Here is an 18,365-nt window from a genome sequence, read left to right as displayed (position 1 = left end):
TTAGTTTAGCTAACTTAACCACCTAACCCTCCCCCTTTGGCGTTCAGCAAAAATAGGCAAGGGTAAACAAGCATAGTGTAGAGTTACTGTTAAGAAACAGCTAATTTTGGAAAATATTTAAGTTTGATTCAAAATTCAAAGATACTGATAAAAGTACAATTTTAAAACCAAGTTAAAAAGATAGTCAAGTTGACTTGGGGGATTTAAGTTGAATTAAAAAAGTATACGTTTAAAGTTAATCAAGTTTAAAGTTAATCTAGTTTTCAAATTTGATTTTTCAAAACAAAGCAAAAAAATTTTAATTTTTCAAAAACAAGTAAAGTTTTAGCCAAAATAAATTTGTTAAGGCTAATTTGATAAAAGCTAAGTTTTGGAAAGTTTAATTTTCAAGCATATGTTACAAAACTGAATAAGTTTAAGTTTGTAACAAATTTCATCTTTAAAATCAAGTTTTAAAAATTTGGTGGGATTTTTAAACTTCTAATTTTTCAAACACTCAGTTAATTTTAACTTTTTAAAAATTAGTGTTCAAAAATAAGTTAGTTTTAAAATAGATGTACAAAAATATACAAAATTTTAATTAATTTCTCCCCCTGAACTTGATACTTAAAATTAAACAGCTGTCTAACCAATTAGGTACTAACTAACTATCAGAAGATAGTAGCTTTCACTTGGTTAGTCAGATTAAGTTGATTATAAGCAGTCAGTGTTTGACTTGACTGATGAACTTAATCTGATTAATGTCTGATTTGTATTTAACGTCCAGACTTATGTCGATGCACTGAAATAAGCATCTTAAGTCCAGACAGTTGGCCTATGCATCTCACCCCTTTCTATGTTTGTCAAACACTAGCAAGGTAAACCTAAGGTGTTGATGAGATGCTCAAAGACTAGTCCTATGGGTACATGTTTTCTAAGGATTTTGAACTAGTCTAAGGCTAAAACTTTATTTGAAAATCTAAAAAAGAGGAAGGTTTTAAAAACTGACACACGTTTGAACTTATGAGTTAAAAACAATCATCTTTGAAAATATTTCTGAAATTCAAAATTCCTAGGCTACCAAAATAAAACATAATCAATGCAGGTCTGAAATATCACTAGATAGATCCAAAATCTTTTACAGGTAGTGTAGCTACAGAAGTGAGTCATAACTAGAGTTACTGAGATGATGAAGGGGGTGGTCCAGATCCCAAGGATCGGAGAAGCGCCATCAGCTCAGTGTGTCGGGTCTCCCCGGCAGCTCGTAACTCGGCAACCTCTCGCCGTATGTCCCGATGAAAATCAGAGTTCTCCTGCTGGAGACTCGCCATAGCTCTCTCTAGTCCGGTCATACGGTCGGCTAGAGTGCGGGGAGCGTGACGTGGTGCTCGAGCTGGGGGCGGTGGTGGAGCCGGTGCGGCTTCCTCTGGAAACAGTGCAAGCATGAACTCGTCCACCTGTGCGTCTGGATCGGGCTGGTGCTGTGCCCCCCTCCGCCAAGACATAGTCCCGTCATCCCTATCTACGTGGATACCAGCTAGGGAGAAGTTCCGAGCTGCTATAACATCGAACTCGGTCATATAGGCAATGTCTCCTCTAGTGACATCAATGTGCAACGAGGACATATAGGCTGTCAGAATGTGACAGAATGGCATGTGGACTCGTCTATCAGTCACGTATCCAGCCGAGTAGATAATGGTGGAGAAGATATGTAGGCTGATGTCAATATCTAACCTATGACTCAGGGCATAGAGTAAAAATGAATGGAATATGCGCATCACAGCGATGTCCCGAGTAGTCAGTGGTAAAATGCAAAGGACTAAGACCCTATAAAGAGCGTAGTCCTGGACTCGAAGTTCTACCGACCTAAACTGGGTCACAGTGGGATCTCGCTCTCCCCCAAAAAAATACGAATAAATCGTATCGAGAGTAATATGTGAGTAGGGATCTCCGAATGGTAGATCACTGGGAGGATAGCACAAAAAAGAACAAGTAGATGGACGTAACTCTAAAAACTCTCGGATAGTCGTAGGGGAAAATGTGATATCAGTACCCGCTACCCTAGTAGTATAGGTGAGATCGTCTACTTTCACTAGGTTATTGCAAAATTCAGCACACAGACTTATGTTTACTGGACTGATACATTCGACAAGGTTCTTTAACTTATAGTGGTTTATAACCTCTATAACGGAGGGACATGAACCTAGAAAGAACGATCTGTCTATGCAGGTAGTCCTAATGGCCTTATAAACGGTTGACTCAAACTTAATCCTTAGTTTATCTGTGGGAAACCTAAGGTCAGTGCTAGCATTAGAGGGTCCAGCACCAGTATTTGTTCGTTTCCTACTGTATATATGAAAAAATATTCTAATAAAAAATGAGAAACAAATTCTAATAAATTTTTAGAGAGGGGAAGAAGTTTTACCGAGGAGCCATCGACAAATATAGATCTGACGACCTCGGTTGAATCGCAGCAGCGTCTTCACCGCAAGAAAAATTTGATTTGAAATACTCTCGCTCTGAGGTTCGGAGTGAACCTTGGCAAAAGTAAAAAGTTTGTGGGGCAAGGGTTGGGGACGCCCGCTGCCCCTTATTTATAGGGAGCTCCGGGCGCCTGGAGCCATTCCGGGCGCCCGGAGTTGATTTTAGGCGAGGCGCCCGGATTTCTCCCGGACGCCCCGGAAGTGAATACCAGGGGCGCCCACCCCTTGTATTAAAACTTAATTTTTAAGTTTTTGAAATTAATTTCTAGGTTTTAAAATTTTGAAATTAATTTTTTTTTAAAAAATTGAAATTAATTTTTAAGTTTAAAATTAAAATTTTGAAACTAATTTTAAAATTTTGAAATTAATTTTTACGTTTAAGATTGAAATTTTGAAATTAATTTTTAAGTTGAAAATTAAAATTTTGAAATTAATTTTTAAGTTTAAAATTGAAATTTTGAAATTAATTTTTAAGTTTTAAAATTAAGTTTAAAATTAAAATTTTGAAATTAATTTTTAAGTTTAAAATTAAAACTTTGAAATTAATTTTTAAGTTTTAAAATTAAGTTTAAAATTAAAATTTTGAAATTAATTTTTAATTTTAAAATTAAAAATTTGAAATTAATTTTTAAGTTTTAAAATTAAGATTAAAATTAAAATTTTGAAATTAATTTTTAAGTTTAAAATTAAAATTTTGAAATTAATTTTTAAGTTTAAAATTAAAATTTTGAAATTAATTTTTAAGTTTAAAATTAAAATTTTGAAATTAATTTTTAAGTTTTAAAATTAAGTTTAAAATTAAAATTTTGAAATTAATTTTTAAGTTTAAAATTAAAATTTTGAAATTAATTTTTAAGTTTTAAAATTAAAATTTTGAAATTAATTTTTAAGTTTTAAAATTAAGTTTAAAATTAAAATTTTGAAATTAATTTTTAAGTTTAAAATTAAAACTTTGAAAATAATTTTTAAGTTTAAAATTAAAATTTTCAAATTAATTTTTAAGTTTAAAATTAAAATTTTGAAATTAATTTTTAAGTTTAAAATTAAAATTTTGAAATTAATTTTTAAGTTTAAAATTAAGTTTAAAATTAAAATTTTGAAACTAATTTTTAAGTTTTAAAATTAAGTTTAAAATTAAAATATTGAAATTAATTTTTAAGTTCAAAATTAAAATTTTGAAACTAATTTTTAAGTTTTAAAATTAAGTTTAAAATTAAAATTTTGAAATTAATTTTTAAGTTTAAAATTAAAATTTTGAAATTAATTTTTAAGTTTAAAATTAAAATTTTGAAATAAATTTTTAAGTTTAAAATTAAGTTTAAAATTAAAATTTTGAAATTAATTTTTAAGTTTTAATATTAAGTTTAAAATTAAAATTTTGAAATTAATTTTTAAGTTTAAAATTAAAATTTTGATATTAATTTTTAAGTTTAAAATTAATATTTTGAAATTAATTTCTAAGTTTAAAATTAAAATTTTGTAATTAATTTTTAAGTTTAAAATTAAAATTTTGAAATTAATTTTTAAGTTTAAAATTAAAATTTTGAAATTAATTTTTAAGTTTAAAATTAAAATTTTGAAATTAATTTTTATGTTTAAAATTAAAATTTTGAAATTAATTTCTAAGTTTAAAATTAAAATTTTGAAATTAATTTTTAAGTTTTAAAATTAAGTTTAAAATTAAAATTTTGAAAATAATTTTTAAGTTTAAAATTAAAATTTTGAAATTAATTTTTATGTTTAAAATTAAAATTTTGAAATTAATTTTTATGTTTAAAATTAAAATTTTGAAATTAATTTTTAAGTATAAAATTAAAATTTTGAAATTAATTTCTAAGTTTAAAATTAAAATTTTGAAATTAATTTTTAAGTTTTAAAATTAAGTTTAAAATTAAAAATTTGAAATTAATTTTTAAGTTTAAAATTAAAATTTTGAAATTAATTTTTAAGTTTAAAATTAAAATTTTGAAATTAATTTTTAAGTTTTAAAAAAATTTTGAAATTAATTTTTAAGTTTAAAATTAAAATTTTGAAATTAATTTTTATGTTTTAAAATTAAGATTTTGAAATTAATTTTTAAGTTTTAAAGAAATTTAAGCCTTATTCATCTCACCCGATCTATATTATCAATCAGGAATCCTATGATTTTGTTAGATGAAATTAGATTGTTAATTATGGAGTTTTGGTTTAACTTGTGTTAGATTCAAATTTAGCTTTGTTTTCCACAAATAAGCAATCTTCGGATAAACCTCTAAGCTTGGTGAGTCACATGGACGTCATTAGAAGTAACCAACCTTTCGAGGTTTTCCGAATAGTCCTATCCACGGAGCTTAGTACTAAATCTTGGTCTAACTGGTTAGGATTCATTCAAGGGTAGCTTCGGTCAGTTCCACTTGGCCAAATGCACCAGATCGAAACCATATCTTTCTAGACATACGATGCCCAAGTTTCCCTAACGTACTATCATCCAAAAACTTCACCAGTACCATGATTTAAGTTAAACTTGGTCTCTAATCCTAATTACCCTGCCGAGTTAGTTTGTTTTGGGTTACCCTGTCGGGTAAGTTAGTTTTGGAGGTGCCAGTTATTCTGGAGCCTCCCCCTGAATTATTGGTCATTAATTTAAATTTTGGTTTTAGGTTTGTGTCGATTCCTTTTATAGTTATGGTTAACTTGGTGATAATTTTGTTGATTTTTAAAGTGTTTAGATTTTGAATTTGATTTAGGATTGTATTTTGGATTTTGGTTTGGTTTATTCGATTTTATATAATGTATTTTTTCTTTAGGTATATAATATTGATTAAGTCCTATTTGCGTGGTTAAGCACGCTTTCGGAACCCAAGCTTGATTAGTTGATTTGTATTGAGTTATTAATGATTTAAAAGTTTTATTTGAGTTCGACTTGTATCCGAGTCCGGTTTTATTATAACATGCTTTTTGATTGTTCAGGATTAAGTCAAGATTTTTTGTTCTTGTTGTAAATTTTTCTAGCATTTCTTTTAAATTGTTAATATCATTTTTTAATGATAAATTCTCCTCCTCAAGTGTTAGATCTTGAGTTGGATTTGTATTTTTGATTTGTTCCTTGAGGTTTTGATTTTCCTCAAGAAGTGATTTGTTTTCATTTTCTATTTTAATTAATTTACTATTTAAACAGGAAATAATTCTAAAAAAAATTTTGTTTAAATTAAAATATACCTCATTCGGGCCTTCGGAAACGAGTACGGACTCGTGGCTTGTTTCGGGTTCAGACTCGTCTTCATCTTCCGACTCGTCTTCTGTTTCAGCTTCGTGGGCCATCGATGTTTCTGCTCTTCTTCCTCCGATTCGTCCGAGGAGTCGTCTCACGTTGCTTTGAGTGCCTTCTTTTTGGTTGGCTTCGGTTTGTCGAACTTCAGTTTTGGGCATTCGTTCTTGTAGTGTCCCTTTTTATTGCAGCCGAAGCAAGTCACGTTCCTTTGTTCTGAGGGAGAATTGATCTTTTGAAGGTCCTTTTTGCTGAAGCTCCTTTTTCTCCTGGTGAACATTTTTCTTACCAAGTTCACCAGGTGTTCTTCGTCTTCGGAGTCTTGGTCGGAATCTTCTTCATATTCAGGCTTGCTCTGCTTTTCTTTGGAGGAACCTGCAAATAATGCTATACCCTTCTCGGCTCCAGCATTAGTTTGTTCATGTAATTCTAATTCACAGAAAAGCTCGTCTAATTTTAACTTAGAAAAATTTTTAGAAATTTTGTAGGCATCTACGATTGATGCCCACAAACTATTACGTGGAAAAGCATTTAATGCGTACCTTATTAAGTCTCTATTTTCCATTTGGTGGCCTATCGCATGAAGCCCGTTGAGGATGTCCTTGATCCTCGCGTGGAGCTGATTCGCCGTTTCACCTTCCTGCATTTTTATATTAAGAATTTTATTCAAAAGCAGGTCTCGTTTTGTTACCTTGGCGTTGCTTCTTCCCTCGTGCAGCTCGATCAATTTGTCCCACAGCTCTTTAGCGTTTTTGTGTGGACCGACTCTGTTCAGTTCTTCTCTTGTTAATCCGCACTGTAGAGTGTTGATCGCTTTATTTTCTGTTGACGCCTTTTTCTTCAAATCTGCTGTCCAGTCTTCAGGATCCAGTATATTCCCGGAGTTGTCCGCTGGAATTTTATAGGGTCTCGTAACGCTCATCCACTGGTCGAAGTCTGTTTTGAGGTAGACCTCCATGCGCTTCTTCCAGTACGGAAAATCATCCCCGTTGAAGAGTGGAGGTCGTACTGTGCTGAATCCTTCTGTCTGAGATATTTTAGTCTTGCGCACAGAAGAGAGAAAAAAAACAAAAATCCCAAGACTTGGTCTTGGATTAGTAGTGCGGAAGAAAAAAAAATTATAGAAGTATCTAAATTGGTGTTGCACCAATTTAAATTTAATTGCAACGGAAAAAAAATTCATAAAACTGAAAACCGAAAAAAAAAAAAAAGAATTAATTTTTCACCCCTGTCTGATTGGTGGTTGCATCAAATCAGAGCGGTACCTGCTCTGATACCACTTGTAGGACCGTGATCGTTCGATAGAGGGGGGGGGTGAATATCGATTCGAAAACTCGAGTGTAAAAGTACGCAGCGGAAAAGTAAATGAACACAGTTGATTTTACTTCGTTCGGAGCCTGTGACGACTCCTACTCGAAGGCCCGTGGTCCTTGACCACTTTCGTTGGGCAATCACTAGCAATTCGAATATGATTACAAAAGGAGTACAAGAAATGCTAATGAAACAAAGTGATACCGACAAGGAAATTAACCAAAGAAGCAGGAGCACTTCGTCGGAGCTTTGATAGCGTCGTAGGAGCGTAAAGCAGCAGAGTAGGCAGTCGAAGAGTTCTCAGTTGTGTTTGAAGCTCCACCCCCTAGGGCTTCTTTTATATGCTGCTCCGGGCGCCTGGATCCCTTCCGGGCGCCCTGGTGCGACGTGGTAAGTCCAGTCAGGATGCTCCACGTGGTAAGGCGACGTAGAGGATAAAAGTTGCCTCCGGGCGCCCGGACCACCTTTTTCCAGAGATTCCTTCTCCTGCAAAACAAGGTTAGTCCGAGGCAAAATATACCCTGCAGCACAGATTTATTATAAATGAGAAAAGTATGACTTAGATTCCGTCTTTCCGAGACCGGAATCTAGTCACGATCTCGACTTAGATTTCCGAAATGGATCTAAGCCGGATCGACGCCTAATGTTCCCTTCCCGGGAACGCGTCCTCGCAGTCACTCCCCTCCAGTAACTTACCTTACTTACCTGCCAGACGTCCGGTCAGCCCTTCGACCCATCTGGAATTCTCGCCAGCTATCCGGTCAGCCCATCGACCTACCTGGACTTCTCGCCAAGCACCCGGTCAGCCCGTCGACCCGCTTGGACTTCTCGCCAGCTATCCGGTCAACCCGTCGACCTAGCTGGGCTTCGTGCCAGACATCCGGTCAGCCCGTCGACCTGTCTGGACTTCTCCTGCACACTCGATCAAAGTGTCAGACAACAACAAAACTAACTTAAACCATTTGTCATTCATCAAAACCTAGGTTAGACTGTAGGTGCTACCCGCACCAACAGCCGGTTCTCTCTTGCAATAGACAACCAGCTTAGGACTGAAATCTATACCTAAATGTGATCAATTAGATATGAGCCTACGTTGTCCTTACACGGGCATGTTCCTGTCACGAAGATCCCTCGGAAAATCAACATAGGAATCATTACCTCTCAATCCCATAAGATATAAAGATTAATGCATAAATCTTTCCTACCCTCTTGAATTATCCTATTTCCCCCCTAAAACTTATCCCTCAAATGTCCTTACATGTTCTTGCACCTTACGCGTGCTTCCCTCGGAAAATCGAGTGAGAGATAATCTCTACAAGATCCACAAGACATTCAAACAATCAATCAAGAATGTGAATTAGGTCCAAATCACAACAATACATCAAAGATTTAATTGATACAAATTGGAAAAAATCATAGAAATAGGGAATTGGCAAATCCACAAGAGTTTGCATACAATCACATTACATCAAACAAGAACAATGCATCAACAAGTCATTGAATAGAATTATGGCAAAAATCTACATAGTTTTACATCATTCATTACATCACAAATACTCCCTACATCCTAGATCTAGAGATCTACTCCATTTCTAAGGAAGAACAGCCCGAAAACATATAGAAAAGCATACTTACAACCCTAGATTTGAGAAGAAGGGGAAGAAGAGATGCTTGCCGATGATTCCGATGTCTTGGGGATGCCTCCTCGCTCGGAGATGGAAAGATCGCCAAGGGATGGAGGAGAATGGAGCTCTAGGGTTTCCCCCTAAGGGGAGAACCCTTCCCCCAAGGAGAGGGACGAAGTCCTAGATCCAAGATCTCAGATCTCCCAAGATGAGTCAAAGAATGAGGATCTTGACCCTTTTATACCTCCTCCAAGCTGCCCAGGAAAACTAGGAAAATAGGGGTCCGGTAAATCGGGTTTTCACCCACTAAACCATGTTTTCTCATGATTTACCATGAACCAAAGTTATAGCTCTTGAAATTATCTTAAATCTGATACTTGGATCGAGCCCTAGCTCAAATGGAGCCGAAAGTTATGGCGGTTCAAAGTTTGGTCTGTAGTCTGGGGGGAGGTCCAGTTGAACCAGGCACGGCCGTGCCATTTAGAATGGGAAGACAAGTCTCCCTCTCTGTTGGACCTGAAGTAAAGTTGTAGATCTTGAAGTCTGCTACGTTTTGGTATAAAGATCATCCAAAAACTCCAACCGAGCGCAAAGTTATGGCCATTTTACGAACGGTCTGCAGTCTGCCTAGAATTCAGCACAGCTCTGTTTTGGCGTGGCACGCCCCGTGTTCTTCGTTACACGGCCATGTGAGATCCACACGGCCTCACACGACTTCTTCTCTGGTTGAGTTGCATGGTCATGTGGCACACACGGCCGTGGCATTTTTCTTCTCTGCCAAGGCCACACGGCCGTGTGGATTCACACGGTCGTGGCCTTTCTCTCCTCTGGAAACTTGGCACGACCGTGTCATTTGGCACGACCGTGTGTTGCTTGGCCACGGGAAGCTTAGCACGACTGTGTGGGACACACGGCTGTGACCTTCTTTACATCTGGTGCTGGAGCACGGCCGTGACATTTGCCACGGCTAAGGCATGATATGGCCACATGGTCGTGTGGCATACACGGCCCAAGCATGAATTCTTCCGGAGTTACTCCCGTGTGCGTTTTAGCTCCATTTTTGCTCCAAATAGTGTCCTATCAATCAAAACAAGCAAAGACTAGATCTCCGAACAAAATATAATGGAAGCATGACATTACAATAAAATATGGTGTAATAAACATAGATTATGCCAATGAAATACAAGTAGATGTGCATCAAAGCATGCATAAAAGTGTATATAATCTACGCACATCACACCCCCAAACTTAAACCTTTGCTTGTCCTCAAGCAAAACCTACAATCTAGATTCATGTGGTTAAATAGTGCATCATAATCTCTAGCAAGTCAATCTAATCCTATAAAATGATTTCATTGGTGAGCAAGATACAAAAGTAGTTTGAGTATGACTTAAATAGTAGTCCTCCATGCTCAATGTAATAGTGGCCTATGTTTATCAAGTTTCAATCTCTAAGTCTAGTCAAGTAGTCATAAAATTGTGTTCCTTATACTTCCGACGATAGGCACTTACCTGCCACACGCAAGGTTCGTTCCCCTAAAAAATGCTATGCATCGTCTACACAAGGTCTCAAAGGAATACTCAGTATCAAGAGAAACATAGCATTCATTTCCCCAGTAACCTAACTCGGTCTCAAAGGGGTGAATTACTAGCTTCCACTCATGACAATTATTTTTTTTATCCTTTTTTTTCTTTTGAATGTTTTCAAAGTATCAAACTTGAACAAACTTTCATTTTTTTTCTTGGGATTGATTTTTCCAAATGAGCTTACATGATCTGAGTTTATCCAGTAACCAAAATGTAGTTGAGAGGTCACCATAGAAGCACAAGTACTAGTCCAATTCTATGAATCATGACTATTTTAGAGTTATAAACCATCAAAAATAGACATAGTGTATAGAGGTCGTAAAACAAGGTCAATACTTAAACTCTTATAGTAAAGACATTGCTCACTTCATGCTATCATAGATAGAAAAAGAAAAATTACTAAGCATACTAGCACCATAAGTAACCCATAAACCACATGAAACATAGAATAAACGTGCTAGGATTTTGCAATAAGGACAAACAATTATGATGTGATGAATGATGCAACTAGCAAAAACAAAAAATTTATTATGCAAAAACTAAACAAAACCAAATGCATCTAATGCATCCCCCCAGACTTAAACTTTTCATTGTCCCAATGAAAACTAAAAATGATATATGAAGGAGATTTATGAAGTTTAGAGAAGTTACCAAGTGATGAGCTCCAAATGGTTGGCATTCATGTTTTTAAAGATACTTCTCTATCCAATGCTCACATTCCTCCACAACTTTGAAATCTACAAAAATAAAATAGACAAGAAAAATTAAGTAGAGGATACAAGTTTATTATAAAGAAATGAAACTGGAAAGAACTAAAGACATGAATGAAAACAAGGAAAATGAACTTGGGTTGCCTCCCAAGAAGCGCTTGTTTAAGGTCATTAGCTCAACCACCTCATTAGATTCATCTAAATCTCGCTCTTGGAGGGGTAAGATATTTTAGAACCCTCCTACCAAGGGCTCTTATTATGGATGGAGCTTTCAAAATAGGAATTGAAAAATGAGGTATTGCTCTCTCCATCTTCGTCTTCTTTAAAGTTCTTTCAGGTGGCCGAAGACGGTTCAGTGTGAGCTTCCAATTATTGGCATTTTGAAAACCTACACACCCAAAAGAAAAACAAACCTCCCACAAGCATGTTATATAGTATAGAACTAGAACCATATCAAGATAAGATGAATAAGTAATAAAAACTGAATCACATCCAATAAAGTCAATTATAGGTACCTCTATGAAATTTTCTAAAAGATCACTAAGAAACTAACCTTGCAGTGCTGAGAAGTACCTGAAAGTTCTAAACAAGTGGATGTGACCTCTTCAAAATTTTGTAATGGTTCTAGCTCTGGTTCGAGTGGTGGTGCCTCTAAAAGTGGTGATTCTTGGGACTTTGCTTCCATTGCATAAGTCCCTACACATTTATCATCATCAACCAGTTGTGCATCCAAAAGAAGTGATCCTTGGGACATTTCCTCCATAGTACATGCCCCTACACTTTTATCTATCACATCATCATCATCATCATCATAAGTAGTGAAGAGTCCACTAACATCAATATCATCAATAGAAGAATCAACAACTTTATTAAAAATTTGTAGTAAAAGTTGTAAAGCTAGGATCCCCCGTTGTACCATTATCTCTTCAGAATCTTGTGTTGTGGTCTCCATCTGACTTGGAGTAGGAATATTTATGTCTTGGGATTCCTCCAAGTCAATCGGCTCATCTGGTTGTGAATGATGTGGTCTATACAATGAAAAATCATCCTGAAACTCTGAGAGACTCTGAGATGCTTGAAAAGAATGATCAACACCTTGCACGCTTCTATAATCAAAATTTTGATAATCCATCCAATCATGATTGTAGTGCTAAGGTGGGTCAGAGTTCTGCTGCTGGGAAAATGACTGCTCACTCTGCTATAGAAATAGCTGGGGTTGAAGGTTCTGAATTTGATAATCTTCCCAATTATAGCCATAAGTATCTGGAACTTGCTCATATGTATCTTGATGTTGAGGTTGAACCAAACATTGAAGTTCCGGAGTTATAGCAGTCTTTTGGAAAAATGGCAAATAACAGTAGGATGAGATGTGCTACCACACACTCCACAAAGAAACTCAAATTGATCATCTTCTGAATCATAATATTCATCAATGGAAGATCTTGCGCTCATGGGTGTGAAAAATTCTCTTGAAGCCTTGCTTGACATGTTAGTGCTCAAGATATCTTAAAAAAATTACAAGAAAAACTAAAAATACAGAACTAAAGACAAGTAATAAAATGCATAATGAAAAGCAAGAAAGAAAATACAAAAAGAAAAAGAAAAATGTCTAGAGTAACTCATATGCTAATCAACTAATGTTAATCGAAAACAGTCCCCGGCAACGACGCCAAAAACTTGTTGACCTCCGCAAGTGTACGGAAATGTCGCAAGTAATATAAAAGATTATCGTATCCACAGGGACTATTGATTAAGCACTAGTTAACTTCACACGACGAATTATCTAGACAATCGAAAAGTGGTTTACAAATGTTAAAATAAGAAATAGAAGAGAAAAGAAAGAGAGTAAAGAGGGAGAGAATGAGCGTAGTGAATAGAGGGGAATAGATACTAGGATTTCGGTTTCTTTGTGATGTTATTCAATGTAAATGATCTACCAAATCTTATTTCTCAATTGTCCACCATTTGTAGAAGGTTGTCGGTTCTCTCTTGCAATAGACAACTAGCTTAGGACTGAAATCTATACCTAAATGTGATCAATTAGATATGAGCCTAGGTTGTCCTTATACGAGCATATTCCTGTCACGAAGATCCCTCGGAGAATCAACATAGAAATCATTACCTCTCAATCCCATAAGATATAAAGATTAATGCATAAATCTATCCTACCCTCTTAAATTATCCTATTTCCCCCCTAAAGCTTATCCCTCAAACGTCCTTACACGGGTATGCACCTTATGTGTGCTTTCCTTGGAAAATCGAGTGAGAGATAATCTCTACAAGATCCACAAGACATTCAAACAATCAATCAAGAATGTGAATTAGGTCCAAATCACAACAATACATCCAAGATTTAATTGATACAAATAGGGAAAAATCATAGAAATAGGGAATTGGAAAATCCACAAGAGTTTGCATACAATCACATTACATCAAACAAGAACAATGCATCACCAAGTCATTGAATAGAATCATGGCAAAAATCTACATAGTTTTACATTATTCATCACATCACAAATACTCCCTACATCCTAGATCTAGAGATTTACTCCATTGCTAAGGAAGAACAGCCCGAAAACATATAGAAAAGCATACTTACAACCCTAGATTTGAGAAGAAGGGGAAGAAGAGATGCTTGCCGATGATTCTGATGTCTTGGGGATGCCTCCTCGCTCCGGAGATGGATAGATCGCCAAGGGATGGAGGAGAATGGAGCTCTAGGGTTTCCCCCTAAGGGGAGAACCCTTCCCCCAAGGAGAGGGACAAAGTCCCAGATCCAAGATCTCAGATCTCCCAAGATGACTCAAAGAATGGGGATCTTGACCCTTTTATACCTCCTCCAAGCTGCCCAGGAAAATAAGGAAAATAGGGGTCTGGTAAACTAGGTTTTTCACCCATTAAACCAGATTTTCTCATGATTTACCCTGAACCAAAGTTGTATCTCTTGAAATTGTCTTCAATCTGATACTTGGATCGATCCCTAGCTCAAACCGAACTGAAAGTTATGGCGTTTCAAAGTTTGGTCTGCAGTCTAGGAGGAGGTCCAGTTGAACCAGGCACGGACGTGCCATTTAGCACGGGCAGACAAGTCTCCCTCTCTGTTAGACCTGAAGTAAAGTTGTAGATCTTGAAGTCTGCTACGTTTTGGTATAAAGATCATCCAAAAATTCCAATCGAGCGCAAAGTTATGGCCGTTTTACGAACGATCTGCAGTCTGCCTAGAATTCAGCACAGCTCTGTTTTGGCGTGGCACGGCCCGTGTTCTTCGTTACATGGTCGTGTGAGATCCACACGGCCTTACACGACTTCTTCTTTGGTTGAGTCACACGGCCGTGTGGCACACACAGCCGTGGCATTTTTCTTCTCTGCCAAGGCCACACGGCTGTGTGGATTCACACGGCCGTGGCCTTTCTCTCCTCTGGAAACTTGGCACGGCCGTGTGTTGCTTGGCCACGGGAAGCTTAGCACGACCGTGTGGGACATACGGTCGTGGCCTTCTTTACATCTGGTGCTGGATCACGGCCATACCATTTGGCACGACAAGGCATGATATGGCCACACGGCCGTATGGCATACACGACCCAAGCATGAATTCTTCCGGAGTTGCTCCCTTGTACGTTTTAGCTCCATTTTTACTCCAAATAGCGTCCTATCAATCAAAATAAGCAAAGAGCAGATCTCCGAACAAAATATAATGGAAGTATGACATTATAATGAAATAGGGTGTAATAAATATAGATTATGCCAATGAAATACAAGTAGATGTGCATCAAAGCATGCATAAAAGTGTATATAATCTACTCACATCAATACACATCCCATAATGAGAGTGATCATCAATGAAAGTAATGAAGTAGATATAACCTCCTAATGCATGAGTCATCATTGGTCCACATACATCGGTATGTACAAGCCCAAGTAACTCATCAACTCATTCACCCTTTTGAGAAAAAGGTAACTTTGTCATCTTGCCTTTTAAATATAAATCACATGTATATAATTCAAATGATTCGAGAATTGTAATATTTTGCAATTCAAACATGCGTTTCTTACTTATATGGCCAAGATGATAATGCCACGTAAGAGGTTAATTGATTATCTATTCAGGCGCGTTTATTGCTCTTTTCGATATTGAGTACGTTACTAGATATATCTAACGCGTAGTTGCCATTGCATAATGTTCCAGTGCCATAAAGAATGTCATTTAAGGTTATATAACAACAATTGTTACTAAAAGTTAAATGAAAATCTTTTCTATATAAGAAAGAAATATAAACAATGTTCTTTATTAATGCTAGAACAAAATAACAATTATCTAGTTCTAAGACAAGTCTACTAGGAAGCTTTAACAAGTATGTTCTGATGGCGACTGCAGCAACCTTTGCTCCATTCCCAACTCGCAGACTTGTTTCTCCCTTGACGAGTCTTCTGTTATTCTTTATCTCTTGTTGAAGGCGCTGAAATTTCGTTCTGTTTAAATTTCCCTGTACAAAAATTGTACAAGTATATAACTTTTCCTAGCAACCCGCATATTCGATCAGACATGTGTTTGATCAATCAAGCAAGTTCTTGACGGATCAAAGCACACATTGATCAAAGTACAAGATTACTGGCCTCTTGTGTTGGTATTCAAAATTGATACAAAGAAAATTAAACTAATTATGTATCAGAATTAAAGAACTAGTTGTACCTTTCCTTTGTAGCTAAAGACCTCTTGATCTTCTTGTTAGAGTGTATACTAAAAGGCTACCTTTTGTAAACCAGTCAGATAATCTTGTTCCACAGCTGACTCTCTTTCCAGTCTAGAATCCGTACCGGAACATCCTCATAAGTGACGTCAGGCTGAACGGGAACTGAGATATTTGTCAACACATGTATCGGGTGGGGTACGTATCTCCTCAGCATAGATACATGGAATACGTCGTGGACGCCTGCCAGGGATTGTAGTAGTGCTAGACGATAAGCTACTGCTCCAATCCTCTCCAGGATCTGGAAAGGGCCAATGTATCGCGAAACTAGCTTACCTCTGAGGCCAAATCTCTTCACCCCTTTCGTGGGTGAAACTCGCAGAAATACTTGGTCACCTGTAGAGAACTCCAGGGGTCTCTATCTCCGATCAGCATAACTCTTCTGGCGGTTTTGCGCCTCTGACATCCTCCGTCTGATAGTACGGACCAACTCTGCCTTATGCTGAGCTCTATGAGGTCCCAACAGTTGGGCCTCCCCAACCTCATCCCAAAGGGTGGGTGTCTGACAAGGCCTACCATACAACGCTTCAAACGGTGCCATCTGGATAGCCGAATGAAAGTTGTTGTTGTAGGAGAACTCTACCAATGACAAATGGTCCTCCCAACTACCTCCAAAATCCAATACACATGACCTCAGCAAGTTCTCTAGAGTCTGAATGGTCTGCTCTGACTGTCCATCTGTTTGCGGATGGAAAGCTGTGCTGAAACGGAGATGAGTGCCCAAGGCCTACTGCAGACTCTGCCAAAATTGAGACATGAACCGAGGGTCTCTATCCGAAATAATAGACAAAGGGACACCATGCAATCTGATGATCTCCCGGCAATACAGATCTGTCAATCGATCTAGGGAATCAGTCATCCGAATCGCTAAGAAGTGCGTCGATTTGGTTAATCGATCAACGATTACCCAAATCGTGTCATGGCCTCGTCGTGTCCTCGGCAAACCCACCACAAAGTCCATGGTAATGTGTTCCCATTTCCACTCAGGAATAGGAATCCGCTAAAGTAATCCTGCAGGTCTTTGGTGCTCGGCCTTCACCTGCTGACAGACACGACATCTCGCTACAAATTCTGCGATGTCTTTCTTCATACCGTTCCACCAATAGGAACGCCTCAAATCTTGATACATGCGGGTCCCACCTAGATGGATCACAAATCGAGAGAGATGAGCCTCCTGAATTAGCTCCTACAAGACCAGGTGAGACTGAGGTACGCATAATCTGCCTCGGAAGTATATAATACCCTCCTCATCTCGTGTGAACTCGATCTGCTGCCCGGAAGCTATCTGGATGCCAATAAACTGCAAATGTTGATCATTGGCCTGGGCCTCTCAGATCCTCGTCCTGATCGACGATTGAACAACCATGGTAACCAGAATACTCTGCTCTGTCTGTCCCTGCTCCTGAAGGCCCAACTCGGAAAAACCCGGAACCAAGTCTGTGATTGAAACTTGGTGGCAAGCCAAAGTCCCTTTGGACTTCCTGCTGAGTGCATCGGCAATCACATTAGCTTTCCCCTGGTAATAGCTAATGATACAATCATAATCCTTCAAGAAATCCATCCATCTCCTCTGTCGAAGATTAAGTTCCTTCTGAGTGAAAATATATTTGAGACTCTTATGATCAGTGAGAATCTCAAATGTAATGTCGTACAGATAATGCCGCCAAATCTTCAAAGCAAAGATGATGGCGGCTAGCTCCAAATCATGTACTGGGTAGTTCTTCTCATGCTCCTTCAACTATCGAGAAGCATAGGAGACTACCCTACTGTGCTGCATCAGAACAGTGCTCAAACCCTATAGAGATGCGTCGGTATAGAGCATGAAGTCGTCCTCTCTGGAAGGTAAAACCAAACTGGAACCGATACTAATCTCCGCTTCAGCTCCTAGAAGCTGGTCTCGCAGGCTTCTACCCATGTGAACTTCAAATATAGATGTTTCCGTCAAAACATCTCTAGAAGTATGCGAAGGGGGTGTATGTGATTCTCCTCGGATCAGAAATAGATTACAACATTGTCAATAAAGACAATGGAAACCGATCTAAACAACCTAGGAATATCAAAATCATCGAGTCCATGAAAACATCTAGGGCTTTGTAAGCCTAAATGGTAAAACCTAGAACTCATAATGCCTGTGGGAAGTAGCGGCTCTCAAAATCCTATCTAAATCTGGCCTAGGTGATGTTCTGCTCGCCAATGATGGAACGTTGCATAACCCACCAGGTGTCGACCTCATCCCGTAAATGGAAAGCAGCCAGCTCTGCTTTCTCCCACTCGGAGCAAGCAATGTAGAAGAAGGTCCGCTCCATGGTCTCTATCCAGGACTGAGCCACACTCGGATCAAGCTCTCCTCGGAAGAGTGTGAATCGACTCTTCATCAACTGTGCCAATGCTAGGATCCGGGCTCGTGCTACGACAATATTAGTGAGGTGGGTAGGGATCGTCGCAGGAACTGGCGGAATCATTGTAGCAGGTGCTACAGGTGGTATCGCTGGATAGACCGAGGGAGGTACTCCCGGTGCTGCTGCATAAGCTAGAGCATGTACCACTGGTGGTACTGCAAGGTCAATATGGGTGGTCGCGGCTAGAAGTACGGTAGGTGGTGGTATCGGAAATGGAGCAACCGGTACCGCTGGTGCGGGCACTGGGTACACTGTAGGCACTAGGGGCATAGGTGTC

This window comes from Zingiber officinale, chromosome 10B, assembly GCF_018446385.1.
Source record: "Zingiber officinale cultivar Zhangliang chromosome 10B, Zo_v1.1, whole genome shotgun sequence".
NCBI lineage: Eukaryota > Viridiplantae > Streptophyta > Magnoliopsida > Zingiberales > Zingiberaceae > Zingiber > Zingiber officinale.
This window is presented reverse-complemented; position numbering follows the sequence as displayed.